The following is a 16,030-nucleotide window of genomic DNA, read 5'->3' as shown; positions in this document are numbered from 1 at the left end:
TCGCATACGCATGACCCATAAGTTGCGAGATCCACCTACCTTCACTGAGCTGCTAAGGGAAGTCAGAGAGGAGGAGGATATGCTTCAGGCCCGGAATGTAGCAAAGAGTGCTGTGATGTCCAAGCTTGTGACTCCTGTTACAGTTCCTACTCCTAAGGGTGATGTCAACCCTGAGATGGAACAGCTGAAGAAGGAAATAAATGTCATGAGAGCCGAGATGGCATATTTTCGGTCTAAGCCCAACACAGAAAGGGATGACGCACGGGTGCAAAAGGTTGAACACCCTGCGAAGTCTAACAGCAAAATGAATGATTCCTCTAAAGGATATCCCCATGAAGGAGATAGACCTGGAGTCTTTTGTTATAACTGTGGAAAGGATGGACATTTCAAGCGAGAATATAGAGGTGAGGAAAATCTAAAAAAAGTAAATGACCGTCTCATAAAACTTACCAAGAAGTCGGGAAACTACAAAGGGGCACAGTAACAGAACGGCCTGCTGTCCCTGTAGTTAAGACACGTTCCGCTAAGTGCAATAATAGACGAGGGGATATGAAAGACATCATACCTGAAGGTTTAGTAGGGCCGAGTTCTGCTGTATCAATACAGATTGAAGGCATTTATACTAAAGCTATCCTCGACACGGGTTCTCAGGTTACCATACTGTACAGATCCTTCTATGACCGATACCTGACGCATTTGCCGTTAACCCCAATCAGTCTTCTGCAGATCTGGGGCCTTAGTCCTGCTGATTACCCATATGATGGCTATTTGTCGCTGAGGTTGGAGTTCTTGGAAGCTGATGTAGGGACCATTGATGCACTTGTGTTGGTTTGCCCTGACCCCATGGTGAAAGGTGAGGTTTCCATACTGGTTGGCAGTAATACACCCATAGTGAGACGACTCCTGACAAGCTGCAAAGAGCAGGGAGGTGAAATCTTCTTGAGCACCAGACACATTCACCCTGTTTTCAAAAAGGCTTTTGAGAAACTGCCTGAACTTCCGACGTAGATGATAGCAAAAGAGGAACTGTGTGGTGATGCACCATCAATTACTCAAAAGACTGAGGTTAAGCGAGTAACAACCAGGCTTTTATTAACTAAAGAATGAAGGTCTAGTCTCGAGTGGTCGACCCGTCCAGAATACTAAGGGACTGGGAGGTAGTCACTTATATACCTGGAATAGTGGGAGGAGCCAGCCGAGGCATGTCCAGACCTGTACCTAGTGGAATACACACACACATACAGACAGGTATAACAGTGGTTTACCACATTCACCCCTTGTTTAAAAATGAGTCCGGCGGGGTGAAGTGTATTTAAAAGTTCGTGTATTGGAGTCTCTCCGGAGGTCTTGTCTGCCGCTGTGATCGACGTGGCGACGGCAGGGGTGGTGGAGCTTCCGGCGTCGCGTCCCGTGTAGGCTGGGGCACTGGAGTGTAGTCCTCATGGGTGACGGTCCAAGGCGAGCCGGCTGCTGGGGTTGGATATCGGGTCGTGGGGGGGGGGTGGTAATGGGTAGTGGGTTACAGCGGTCCCCGAGGGTGCGAGGTCTCGTATGGAGACTGTGTCCTCCCACCCGTCCGGGTACGCAATGTAAGCGTACTGGGGGTTGGCGTGGAGGAGGTCGACCCTCTCGACCAGGGGGTCCGTTTTATTGGTCCTCACGTGTCTTCTCAGTAGTACCGGCCCTGGGGACGTCAGCCATGGCGGTAACGCTGTCCCCGATGTGGACTTCCTTGGGAAGACAAACATTTTCTCGTGAGGGGTGGCATTGGTGGCAGTGCAGAGCAGTGACCGAATCGAGTGGAGCGCATCGGGTAGCACCTCCTGCCAGCGGGAGGTCGGAAGGCCCCTAGACTTTAAGGCTAGTAGGTCGGCCTTCCAAACTGTTGCATTCTCTCTTTCCACCTGTCCGTTCCCCCGGGGGTTGTAACTGGTGGTCCTGCTTGTGGCTATACCCCTAGCGAGCAGGTACTGGCGGGGTTCGTTGCTCATAAACGATGAGCCCCGGTCGCTATGGATATAGCTGGGGAAACCGAACAGGGTGAAGAGGCTGTTCAGACACTTAATGACCGTGGCACTGGTCATGTCCGGGCAGGGGATAGCGAACGGGAAATGGGAGTACTCGTCAATGATGTTGAGGAAGTACACATTGCGGTCGGAGGAGGGGAGAGGCCCTTTAAAATCGACGCTCAGGCGTTCGAAAGGGCGAGTGGCTTTTATCAGGTGGGCTCTGTCTGGTCTATAAAAGTGTGGTTTGCACTCAGCGCAGACTTGGCAGTTCTTGGTCATGGTCCTGACCTCCTCAATGGAGTAAGGCAGGTTGCGGGCCTTGATGAAGTGGAAGAACCTGGTGAACCCCGGGTGGCAGAGGTCATTGTGGAGGGCCCTCAGCCTATCGATCTGCGCGCTGGCGCAGGTGCCACGCGATAGGACATCTGGGGGTTCATTGAGCTTCCCAGGCTGGTACAAGATCTCGTAATTGTAGGTGGAAAGTTCGATTCTCCACCTCAAGATCTTGTCATTTTTGATTTTGCCCCTCTGCTTGTTGTTGAACATAAAAGCAACTGAACGCTGGTCAGTGAGCAGGGTAAATCGTTTTCCGGCCAGGTAGTGCCTCCAATGACGCACAGCCTCCACAATAGCCTGGGCCTCCTTCTCGACCGCGGAGTGTCTGGTCTCCGGGCCCTGGAGGGTTCATGAGAAGAATGCCACAGGTCTCCCCGCCTGATTAAGGGTGGCGGCCAGAGCGAAGTTGGACGCATCGCTTTCCACCTGGAAGGGGATGGATTCATTCACTGCGTGCATGGTGGCTTTGGCAATGTCCTCCTTGATACGGTGGAAGGCCGAGCGGGCCTCTGCCATCAGGGGAAAAGAGGTGGATTTGATCAGCGGACGGGCTTTGTCTGCATAGTAGGGGACCCACTGGGCGTAGTAGGAAAAAAAACCTAGGCACCTCTTCAGAGCTTTTAGGCAGTGGGAGTTCCATAAGGGGACGCATCCGGTCCGGGTCGGGACCGATGACCCCATGTTCCACAACACAGCCAAGGATGGCGAGGCGGTCTGTGTGGAATATGCACTTCTCCTTGTTATATGTCAGGTTCAGGAGTTGGGCGGTGCGGAGGAATTTCTCGAGGTTTGCGTCATGGTCCTGCAAGTGTGGTGTGACCTATACAAAAGGGACGGTCTACACCTGTGCAGAGATGGAACTGATGTTCTCGGGGTAATTTTTGATAGAGCAGTTCGGGAGCATTTAAACTAGTATGGCAGGGGGCTAGAAACCTATGTAGTGAAATAGAGGAAAGTGAAAGGCAGACAGAAATAAATGGTAAAAGGGTGAGGAACAAAAAACAAAGGGCCAAACTAATTCATAAAAAATGTGAGCATAAAAAAAGCCTGAGGGTTTTATACCTTAATGCGAGAAGCATCAGGAACAAGGTAGATGAATTAGCTGTGGAAATAGAGGTTAATAATTATGATCTAATTGGGATTACGGAAACATGGTTGCAGGGTGAGCAGGGCTGGGAGCTTAACATACAGGGGTATTCAGTATTTAGGAAGGATCGACAAAAAAGAAAGGGAGGAGGGGTAGCATTGCTAGTAAAAAAGGGGATAAATGCAATTGAAAGGAAGGATATTAACTCAGTTAATACAGAATCTATATGGGTGGAGCTAAGAAATAGCGAGGGGCGAAAAACATTAATAGGAGTGGTATATAGGCCTCCAAATAGTAAAATAGAGGTTAGGGAGGGCATCACGAGGGAAATTAGAGAAGCGTGCAATAAGAGCACAGCTGTCATCATAGGTGACTTTAACTTACATATAGATTGGACTAGCCTAATCAGTAAAAATAATGAGGAGGAGGAATTCCTTGAGTGTTTAAGGGATGGTTATCTGGATCAATATGTCGAGGAACCAACTCGGGAACAGGCTATATTGGACTGGGTACTGTGCAATGAGAAGGGACTAATCAGTAATCTTGTTGTACGGGGACCCTTGGGTCAGAGCGATCATAACATGATCGATTTCTCACTCGAAATGGAGAGCGAAGAAATTGACTCAGAGACTAAGGTCCTGAATTTAAACAAGGGGAATTATGATGCCATGAGACGGGAACTGAGTAGGTCTGATTGGACAACGTTCCTGGGAGGACTGGAGGTAGATAAACAATGGCAAACATTTAAAGATAGAATGACAAAATTGCAAAAATTGTTTATACCAATCTGGCATAAAAGGAAATCTAAAAAGGTGACTCAACCGTGGATAACAGGGGAAATTAGAGACAGCATAAAATCCAAAGATAGGGCGTATAAAATAGCCAAAAAAAGCGCCAGAGCGGAAGATTGGGAACAGTTTAAGATAGAGCAAAGGAGGGCAAAGGGCATAATCAAGAGGGGCAAAATAGCTTACGAAAACAAGCTGGCGGAAAATATAAAAACTAACTCCAAAAGCTTTTATAAGTATATCAAAAGGAAAAGACTGGTGAAAACCAAAGTTGGTCCATTGCAGTCAGATACGGGGGAATATATAATGGGAAATAAGGAAATGGCAGATCAACTAAATGCATACTTTGGGTCAGTCTTTACGAAGGAAGACACAAAAAACCTCCCTGGGATATCGGGAAAAATAGGGACATTGGCAAAGGAGGAACTGACGCAAATCAATATCTCTAAGGATATGGTGTTAAGGAAGCTAAAGGGATTGAAGGTGGACAAATCCCCAGGGCCTGATAACATGCATCCTAGGGTACTGAAGGAGGTGGCCCTAGAGATAGCGGATGCACTAAGGATGATTTTTCAGAATTCATTAGACTCGGGAACAGTGCCCATGGATTGGAGGGTAGCTAACGTTACCCCACTATTCAAAAAGGGGGGTAGGGAAAAAGCAGGTAATTACAGACCTGTAAGCCTTACATCAGTTGTGGGCAAAATGCTGGAGTCCATCATTAAGGATGAAATAGCGGAGCACTTAGCAAATGGGGACAGGATAGGACAGAGTCAACATGGATTTACAAAGGGTAAATCGTGCTTGACTAATCTATTGGAATTTTTTGAGGGAGTAACTGGTAGAATAGATGGGGGAGAGCCAGTAGATGTGGTGTACCTGGACTTCCAAAAGGCCTTCGATAAGGTCCCACATAAAAGATTAGCATGGAAAATTGAGGCTCATGGGATAAAGGGGAAAGTATTGGCGTGGATAGGGAACTGGCTGTCAGATAGAAAACAGAGAGTTGGAATAAACGGCTCATTTTCTGAATGGCAGGCAGTAACAAGTGGGGTACCACAGGGATCTGTCCTGGGCCCCCAGCTGTTCACAATTTACATTAATGACCTGGATCAGGGAGTCGGATGCAGCATTTCCAAATTTGCAGACGACACTAAACTAGGAGGGGGGGTGGGCTCAGAGGAAGAGACCAGGAAGCTCCAGAGCGATTTGGACAGACTGGGCGATTGGGCGGATAAATGGCAGATGCACTATAATGTGGACAAGTGCGAAGTTATCCACCTTGGGTGCAGGAACGGGAGGGCAAATTATTATTTAAATGGCAATAGATTGGGAGAGGGGGAAGTACAGAGAGACCTGGGTGTTCTTGTACACCAGTCACTGAAGGCGAGCATACAGGTGCAACAGGCGGTCAAGAAGGCAAACGGTATGCTGGCCTTCATAGCAAAAGGGTTAGAATACAGGAACAGGGATACCTTGCTGCAGCTGTACAGGGCACTGGTGAGACCACACCTCGAGTACTGTGTACAGTTTTGGTCGCCTCATCTGAGGAAGGATGTTCTTGCCATGGAGGGGGTGCAGCGGCGATTCACCAGGCTGATACCAGGAATGGCGGGAATGACCTATGAGGAGAGACTATGTAGTTTAGGGATGTACACACTGGAGTTTAGAAGATTGAGAGGGGACCTCATAGAAGTGTATAAAATTCTGACAGGTCTAGACAGACTGGATGCAGAAGGAATGTTTCCCTTGGCGGGTGAGAACAGAACTAGAGGACATAATTTAAGGATAAGGGCTAAACCATTTAGGACAGAGATGAGGGGGAATTTCTTCACTCAGAGAGTGGTGAACCTGTGGAACTCATTGCCACAGAGGGCAGTGTACGCCAGCTCATTAAATATATTTAAGAGGGAATTAGATATATTTCTACGGGCAAAAGGGGTTAAGGGTTACGGAGAGAAGGCGGGGACGGGATACTGAATTAAAGGATCAGCCATGATCTCATTGAATGGCGGAGCAGGCACGAAGGGCCGAATGGCCTACTCCTGCTCCTATCTTCTATGTATGTATCTATGTAAGTCATGGCCGCAGATGGTCACATTGTCTAGGTAAGGGAAAGTGGCCTGCAGCGCGTTTTGATCGACCATCCGGTCCATCTCCCTTTGGAAGACGGAGACCCCGTTGGTAACGCCAAAGGGAACCCTAAGGAAGTGATAGAGGCGGCCGTTTGCCTCAAAAGCAGTATACTGGCGGTCTTCGGGGCGGATGGGGAGCTGGTGGTACGTTGATTTCAGGTCAATGGTCGAAAAGACGCGGTACTGCGCGATCTGGTTGACCATGTCAGCTATGCGGGGGAGTGGGTAGGCGTCCAGCAGGGTATAGCGGTTTATTGTTTGGCTGTAGTCGATGGCCAGGCGTTGTTTCTCGCCGGTCTTAACGACCACAACCTGGGCTCGCCAGGGGCTGGAGCTGCCCTCAATAATCCCCTCCTTCAGGAGCCGCTCCACTTCGGTTTTGATGAAAACCCTGTCCCCGGCACTGTATCGCCTGCTCTTTGTGGCGATGGGCTTACAGTCGGGGGTGAGGTTAGCAAACAGTGGGGGGGGTGGGACTCTGAGTGTGGAGAGGTTGCATCTGGTGCACGGCGGGCAATTTGGAGGCTGCTGGCTGCGGACTGTGAGTGGGGGGAGGGGGCCACCGTACGCCATCGTAACGCTTTTGAGGTGGCACTGGAAATCCAACCCCAGTAGAACGGCAGCGCAAAGTTGGGGCAGGACCAGGAGTTTAAAATTATTGAACACAGTCCCGTCTACTACTAGTGTCACCATGCAGTAGCCGCCAATGTCCGCTGACTGGGACTCGGTGGCCATAGAAATCCGCTGGTGCGCAGGCAGGACTGGGGGAGAGCAACGCCGCACCGTGTCGGGGTGGATGAAGCTCTCTGTGCTCCCGGAGTCAAAAAGGCAGTTTATTGCATGGCCGTTTACCTTAACGTCCATTTTGGACCGAGCTAGTTGGTGCGGTCTCGTTTGGTCCAGCGTAATAGAGGCCAGCGTAGGGGTCGGTGTGTCACTGCGGGTATCAGATGCGGGGGGGGTTGGCGGCCTGCTGCGTCCCGGCTGGTGTCCAAGATGGCGGCGTCCATGATTCCCATGTGGCTGGAGTCGTCCAAGATGGCTGCTGCTGCGGTGGTTCGCACATGGCTGGGGAGGCCCAAGATGGCGGCCCGCACGGCCCACACGCGGCGCTGTTGGGGGCCCAAGATGGCGGCTCGCACGGCCCACACGCGGCGCTGCTGGCATTCGGGGTGGCTTTGGCCTTGCAGACGCTAGCGTAGTGTCCCTTTTTCCCGCAGCCCGAGCAGGTCGCATTCTTCGCCGGGCAGCGCGCTCTGGGGTGTTTGGCCTGGCCACAGAAGTAGCATTTCTGGCCTTGGGATACTGCTGTCTGGCTTTGGGACACTGCTGCGGTGGTTGGGCCGTTGTTGGGCTGTGGCTGGGGTGGCACGGTGCTATGGGGCTGTCCTACCGTGTCCCAGGTTGTCATTCCCCGCGGCGTCCACGGTGCAGAGGAGTAGGCATCCATGCCCCGGTAGGCTGCGTCCAGCGTTAGTGCGATTTCGGAGGCTTTGTCGAGGGTGAGGTCACTCTGCTCCAGCAGTCGCTGTCGGGTGTAGTTGGACCTGTGGCCCACTACGAAGGCATCCCGGATCAGTTCCTCCGTGTACTTAGTGGGCGTTACCGCCTTACACCCACAGGCCCGGCCAAGCACGGACAGTGCTTGGAGGTATTCCTCAGTCGATTCCCCAGGTTGTTGCTTGCGACTCCCCAGGAGGTGCCTGGCGTAAACTTCGTTCACAGGGCGCGTGTACTGGGTCTTGAGGAGCTGGAGGGCGGCTGTGTACGAGGTCGCGTCCCGGATGACTGAGTACACTCGGTGGTTCACCTTGGAGATCAGGACAGACAGTTTGTTCGCATCCGTTACGACCGCAGTGGAGGCAGTCAGGAATGCCTCGAAGCACATGAGCCAGTGAGCAAACTTGGTGGAAGCGTCCGCTTCCCGACTGTCCAGGTCCAGGCATGCTGGTGTGAGGATCTTCTCCATTATAAAAAATTTAGTTAATAAAATTGATGCGCCATCAATTACTCAAAAGACTGAGGTTAAGCGAGTAACAACCAGGCTTTTATTAACTAAAGAATGAAGGTCTAGTCTCGCGTGGTCGACCCGTCCAGAATACTAAGGGACTGGGAGGTAGTCACTTATATACCTGGAATAGTGGGAGGAGTCAGCCGAGGCATGTCCAGACCTGTACCTAGTGGAATACACATACACATACAGACAGGTATAACAGTGGTTTACCACATGTGGTACGTTCGAGCCAAACCTATCACCCTGCGTCCTGGAGGAGTGGCTAGAATCCCTGGGATACCAAAATTCCCTGGAACGCCAGGTACTGAAGCCATTCTGATAGAGTCACCTGATGATCCTGCAGAAGAGTCACGGTTCCCAAATGAGCTTCTGGTGAGACCAGAGTTGCAGACCCCGACAGCTGTGATGTCAAGGAGAGTTACAGTGACCGTGAAGAATATGTCAGGCAAAGGAATCACATTGAGGAAAGGAATGCCGATTGCGCATCTGTTTCCTGTAAATGTACTGTCGTCACATGTGAAGGAAGAGTCCAAAGTTAACTCAACCGGAGATCTGACACCCTCCTCCTTCAACTTTGGAGATTCATTCGTTCCTAAAGAATGGAAGGACCGATTAGTCAGGAAGATGATGGAGCGGAGAGGAGTTTTCTCTACTCATGAGTTTGATGTTGGTTGTAGTAAGAGTACTCGCCATTCTATCAGAATTACCGAGGATAAACCCTTTCGGGAGAGGTCTCGACGGCTGGCACCAGCTGACATCGAAGCAGTGAGACAGCACCTGTCGCAGTTAAAAGAAGCTGAGATCATTACCGAGTCCAGAAGTCCTTATGCATCTCCTATAGTGGTGGTGAGGAAAAAGAACGGAAAGATTCGGATGTGTGTGGACTTTAGGACGCTTAACAGACGTACTATTCCCGACCAATACACCGTTCCAAGAATTGAGGATGCACTGGCTTGTCTTAATGGAAGCAAGTGGTTCAGTGTGTTGGATCTCAGAAGTGGATACTACCAAATACCGATGAGTGAATCGGACAAAGAAAAGACAGCCTTTATATGTCCAGTTGGGTTCTACCAGTTTGAAAGGATGCCACAGGGAGTTTCAGGCGCTCCAGCAACTTTTCAAAGAATAATGGAACAAACAGTTGGGGACATGAACTTGCTCGAAGTATTGGTGTACTTGGATGATGTCATTGTGTTTGGGGCAACCCTTGAAGAACATGAAGCTCGGTTGCTGAAAGTGCTTGGTCGCATGGAGAATGAAGGTCTCAAGCTATCATTGGACAAGTGTCAGTTTTGCCAAACATCCGTGTCCTATGTGGGGCATATTGTATCACAGGATGGAGTAGCCACAGATCCATCCAAGATCGAAGCTGTTACCACATGGCCCAAACCGAACACAGTGACTGCCTTGCGGTCATTTCTTGGGTTCTGCGGATATTACAGGCGCTTTGTGCAGGATTACTCCAAAGTGGCCCATCCTCTGAATCAGCTGCTGGCTGGTTACCTCCCACCAGCCGAGAGGAAGAAAAAGGCTAAAGGTAAAGAGAACAAGGACTACTTCAAACCCTCTGAGCCTTTTGGTGTTAGATGGGATGAGAAATGCGAAGAGGCCTTCCACACCTTAAAGCAAAGTCTTACTCAAGCCCCCGTGTTGGCTTTTGCAAACCCACAGCTGCCATATGTGCTACACGTGGATGCCAGTCAAGAAGGGTTTGGTGGTGTGTTGTATCAGGACCAAGGAGCAGGGCTGAGACCCGTAGCGTTCATCAGTCGCAGTCTTATGCCATCAGAGCGTAACTACCCAGCTCATAAGCTAGAATTCTTGGCGTTGAAGTGGGGGTTGGTGGATAAGCTGCAGGATTATCTGTATGGAGCGAAGTTTGAAGTGAGGACAGACAATAATCCATTAACCTATGTGTTGACTTCGGCAAAACTTGATGCCACCGGCCACCGCTGGCTTGCTGCACTATCTGCTTACGACTTTAGTCTCAGGTGCAGACCTGGGAACCAGAACATTGACGCAGATGCTCTGTCTCGTCGCCCACACTACCAGAAACAAGAGTGGAAAGATGTTGCTTCAGCAGATGTGAAAGTAATGTGTCAGATGTCCGTGGTATCTGGACCAAAGAATTCATTTCATGCCCGAGAGATTGACCACTTGGGAGCGTCAATGCATGCTGTTCCCCAGGCATTTTGCAACATTTCCAGTTTGGATGTACAAAACTTACCCATGTTGTGTTCATCTGAAATATCCAAAGCACAACAGGAGGATCCCTGTATTCATGAGGTGTTTTCAGCTCTCCGTCTGGGTGATATTACACAGATCGACAAATCAAAACATCCTGACTGTCGTCTGCTCCTAAGAGAATGGGACCACTTGGAAATTAAAGAGGGAGTGTTGTGTAGAATCACTCACCCACCCACTAAACCATGTCATTCACAGTTGGTCCTGCCTGAAAAGTACAGGGAAATAGTGATGAAGTCTTTGCATGATGACGCAGGTCATCTGGGAGTAGATAAGACCTATGGGTTGGTCAAGGACAGATTCTATTGGCTGCGTATAAAGTCTGTGGTTGAGGAGTTCTGCAAGTCCTGTGCACGCTGTGTCCAGAGAAAGACTTTACCTAAAAGAGTTGCTCCTCTGTTTCACATGCAAAGTGATGGGCCTCTAGACCTTGTCTGTATGGATTTTCTGTCCATCAAGCCCGATTCCAGCAATACCGCAAATGTCTTGGTCATTACAGATCATTATACTTGCTATGCCCAAGCTTTTTCCACAAAGGATCAGAAAGCATCCACCGTTGCCAAAGTGTTGTGGGAGAAATACTTCATCCACTATGGACTGCCAAAGTGAATACACAATGATCAAGGTAGAGACTTTGAAAGTAGACTTATACATAAGTTGTTGTCCATGCTCGGGATTGAGAAGTCAAGAACAACTCCATACCATCCTCAGGGAGATCCTCAACCTGAGCGGTTTAACCGTACTTTGTTAGACATGCTTGGAACGCTGGATTCAAAGCGAAAGAACAAGTGGAGTCGACACATTGGACATCTTGTTCATTCTTATAATTGTACCCGAAATGACGCTACTGGTTTTTCACCGTACTACCTCATGTTTGGACGTGAAGCGAGGATGCCGGTGGATTTGTGTTTCGGAGTATCCAGTGATGGCACATCACAGAGAACTTACCTCAAGTATGTATCTGACATGAGAAAGGAATTGCAAGCTGCTTATGAACTTGCTGAGTCTGTTTCTGCCAAACAGAATAAAGGAAATAAGCAGAGGTATGACCAGAAGATCCGTTTTTCCCAACTCATGCCTGGTGACCGAGTTCTCATATGGAACCTAGGACTTCAAGGGAAACATAAGTTAGCAGACCGCTGGGCTTCTACACCTTACATTGTTGAAAGTCAAATGTCACAACTACCTGTGTTTCGGCTAAAACCTGCAGGTGGGAATGGACCCATAAAAATACTGCACCGGAATCATATTGGGACAGCAAGTGCGTCTGGATCCGCCAGCGGATAATGAGCCGACACCTAGTAGGAGAACCCTGCAGAGAAGAAGGAGGAAAAAAACGAGAAACCAGGAAAACTTTGTTCCAGAAGACAGAAAACCCATGACACAGTGTGTGGATCATGAGGAACCTGATGAGTCGGAAGATGAAGAATGGGATCTATGGTACGACCTCCCAGAAAGACGCATAAGACAGAACCTGGATGAATTGTCTGAACCATTTAGCTCAGACTTGGACATGGTCTGGGAAGAACCAGATGCTTCCGAGAAGGAGATAAAAGAGACTGAAAGGCATGATAACAAAGGAACCAACGCCTCCAACGTAGTTGAAGGAACTGAAGACCGGGTATCCGAAATAAGGAGCTCACAGCGAGTTAAGAAGGTTCCTGAAAGATTGACATACAGTACACTAGGAGTGCCAAGTGTAATGATAGCCCCTACGGTTCAATATGTTACCTCCCTTTATACATGGTTGGGAAGCATGCAACCACTTATGTGTAAAGTTCATTAGTCATGGGGACATGCCTATATTTGGTAGGGGGGGGGGAGTGTAATACCCACTGGAAATGTTATGTACGCTAAGTATGGTTATCAATCTTTAACTTAGACACTGTATTATCATTGTTATAAATCCCTGGGTTAAAGTTGCCCATGTGAAGGTACGGCAAGAACTTTTAAGGACGCAATGTGACTAAGAGCATACTTTCCATAATTCTGCACCAGTATCAACTGTTGCAGACAGTGAGGCTGGGCAGTCTCCAGGCAGAAACCCCAGGAGGAAGGGGTGGAGTCGGGGTTTTCGAGCGGGAAAAGGGAGCGACTGGAAGAGAAGAGGGCAGGAGCTCTGAAAAAAGAGGGCTCAGGAGGCAAATGGCTGCCACATCCTGTCCTGGGCTTCCAAACTCGGCCGCCGCCCTTCGTATTAGTAGCTCTGCATCCAGAACTCAAAGTGGGATTCAGTGATCGTGAAGAGAATTCAACGAAGGGGTTCGGAGCCGTAAGTCTTGCAGACATTATACATACCATGAGCTCCAACTTAAGCGCGCCAATGAAAGAGTGCACTCGAATTTGGACACAGGGACAGATTCTCCTTTGAATCCATATAAATGGAGAATGTATGTTTATTATGTCTAGATTCATTCTAATGTATGCAAATGTCTAATTTAGGTAATTGACCCGTAATCTTCTTATACTGTCTGACGTTAAAACTATAAAGTAAGATAATTAGAATTAAGCCATTGTAGTAGTGATCTCCTTACTGGTCTATAGAATACTGTCTACAACAGAGACCACATCTCACATATATCTAGAGAACCGTGAAGGGGTTACATATAGATTGTAAAGAGTTGGGGACCCAGCACTGACCCCTGTGGAACACCACTAGTTACTGATTGCCAGTCCGAGAATGAACCATTTATCCCAACTCTCTGCCTTCTGTTAGATAGCCAATCCTCTATCCATGCCAGAATATTACCCCCAATCCCGTGATTTTTTATCTTAAGCAATAATCTTTTGTGTGGCACCTTGTCAAATGCCTTTTGGAAGTCTAAATACACTACGTCCGCTGGTTCCCCTTTATCCACCCTATATGTTACTTCCTCAAAGAGCTCCAGCAAATTTGTCAAACATGACTTCCCCTTCATAAAACCATGCTGACTTTGTCCTATTAAATTATGATTATCCAAATGTCCTGTTACTGTCTCCTTAATAATGGACTCCAATATTTTACCTACCACAGATGTTAGGCTAACTGGTCTATAGTTTCCAGCCTTCTGTCTACTGCCCTTTTTAAATAAGGGTGTTACATTAGCAGTTTTCCAGTCTGCCGGGACCTTTGTTCAGCCCAGGGAGTTTTGGAAAATTATTACCAATGCATCCACAATGCCTACCACCACTTCCCTCAAGACCCTAGGATGTAAGCCATCAGGTCCAGGTGATTTATCCGCCTTGAGTCCCATTATTTTACCGAGTAACACTTCCTTAGTGATTTTGATCGTGTTTAGCTCCTCCCCCCCTATAGCCCCCTGTTTGTCCAGTGTTGGGATATTCTTAGTGTCTTCTACTGTAAAGACTGATACAAAATGTTCATTCAGTGTTTTTGCCATCTCCATATTTCCCACCATTAATTTCCCGGTCTCATCCTCTAAGGGACCAACATTTACTTTAGCCACCCTTTTTCTTTTTATATAACTATAAAAACTCTTACTATCTGTTTTTATATTTTTTGCTAATTTACTTTCATAATCTATCTTCCCTTTCTTAATCAATCTTTTTGTTATATTTTGCTGTCTTTTAAAGTTTTCCCAATCCTCTATCCTCCCACTAGATTTGGCTACCTTATATGCCCTTGTTTTTAGTCGAATACTATCCTTAATTTCTTTACTTAGCCACGGATGTCTGTCTTTTCTTTTACACCCTTTTCTTCTCAGTGGAATATTTTTTTTTGGAAGTTGTAAAATAACTCCTTAAATGTACACCACTGATCATGTATCATCTTACCCTTTAATCTATTTTCCCAATCCACTCTACTCAATTCCGCTCTCATACCTTCATAGTTTCCTTTATTCAAGCTTAGCACGCTTGTTTGAGATCCAACCTTCTCACCCTCTAATTGAATATGGAATTCAATCATGTTATGGTCACTCATTCCAAGGGGATCCTTTACTAGGACATTTTTAATTAATCCTGTCTCGTTACACAGGACCAGATCTAAGGTTGCTTGCCCCCTGGTCGGTTCAGTTACATACTGCTCAAGAAACCCATCCCTAATACACTCAATGAACTCATCCTCAAGGCAGCCCTGCCCAATTTGATTTGTCCAATTAATATGATAGTTAAAATCCCCCATAATTATAGATGCTCCCTTATTACAAGCCTCAACTATTTCCTGATTGATACTCCATCCAACAGAGTTGCAACTGTTCGGAGGCCTATAGACTACGCCCACTAGTTTTTTTTCCCCTTATTATTCCTTTCCTCCACCCAAACTGTTTCATTATCCTGATCTTTTCACCCAATATCATTTCTCTGTATTACAGTGATTCCTTTCTTTATTAACATAGCCACCCCACCTCCCCTTCCTTCCTGCCTGTCCTTCCTGATCGTTAAATAACCTGGTATGTTTAATTCCCAGGCATTGTCACCCTGCAGCCATGTTTCTGTAATGGCCACAAGATCATACCCATATGTAGTTATTTGTGCCATTAACTCATCTATTTTGTTACGAATGCTACGTGCATTCAGATAGAGAACTTTCAAATATGTTTTGTGACACTTAGTTCCTGCTTTTGCCCTTTTTATTACTTTACCTTTTACTCCATACCTTCTGCCCCTTCCTGACACGCTCTGGTTTTTAATTTCCCCACTGCTACCTAAGTCTATGACCTTCTCTGTTGTCATTTTTATTATTTGCTCTCTAGGAACCTCCCCCCCACTAGTTAGTTTAAAGCCCTCTCTACAGCCCTAGTTATATGATCCGCCAGGACTCTAGTCCCAGCACTGGCCAAGTGAAGCCCGTCCCAACGGAACAGCTCCCTCCTGCCCCAGTACTGGTGCCAGTGTCCCAGGAAGCAAAACCCATTTCTCCCACTCTTCTGGAGTATATGCAGAATGTCTGCCCCAAGACGGTCATTAATCAGTAGTGCACTGCAGTGTTAAGGGGTCAACTGAAAGGGGTCAACTGAAAGACAACAGGAAAGGGCCAATTTTCCAAGTGTGCTCGCTCAAAGCAGAGATTTGCCCATTCCTTAAGAATACAGGTAGCGCCCTTGATAACAGTGAAGATTTATTTAGCAACTCAATATCATCTAGTTTATCTTTAATGACTCTGGTGACATCACTGGTCCTGTGTGGCGCCGGCACAGTGGTAACACCGGCACAGGCACAATGGGCCAAATGGCATCCCTCTGTGCTGTATCATTCTATGATCATTAAATTGAGGATGCATTGTCTGAGGAACTGCCCTTACCACCGATATGTAGGAAATAATAAGGATATGCTAAAATAAATATAGGACATCAGAATTTAAAAATTGGAATATAAAGGGCCCAGTAGGCCCAACAAGCCGGATCCATTTTGCAAGACCAACTACAACTACCCAATCTCTCGCCATATCCCTCAATGACACCTAGCTATTCTCTCGC

At 47.7% G+C, this 16,030-nt stretch overlaps 1 protein-coding gene across 7 annotated transcripts in view; it reads right to left on the bottom strand.

Moving 5' to 3' along the window:
- LOC147115992 (espin-like) overlaps positions 1-16,030 on the bottom strand; it is a 470,195-nt gene that overhangs the window by 83,459 nt on the left and 370,706 nt on the right. The window lies entirely within an intron of this gene.

The sequence above is a fragment of the Somniosus microcephalus genome, chromosome 6 (genome assembly GCF_052327205.1).
Source record: "Somniosus microcephalus isolate GS21.2 chromosome 6, FLI_Smic_1.0, whole genome shotgun sequence".
In the NCBI taxonomy this organism is placed as follows: Eukaryota; Metazoa; Chordata; class Chondrichthyes; order Squaliformes; family Somniosidae; genus Somniosus; species Somniosus microcephalus.
Note: the sequence above shows the minus strand (reverse complement) of the source record. Positions and strands in the feature narration are given on the sequence as shown.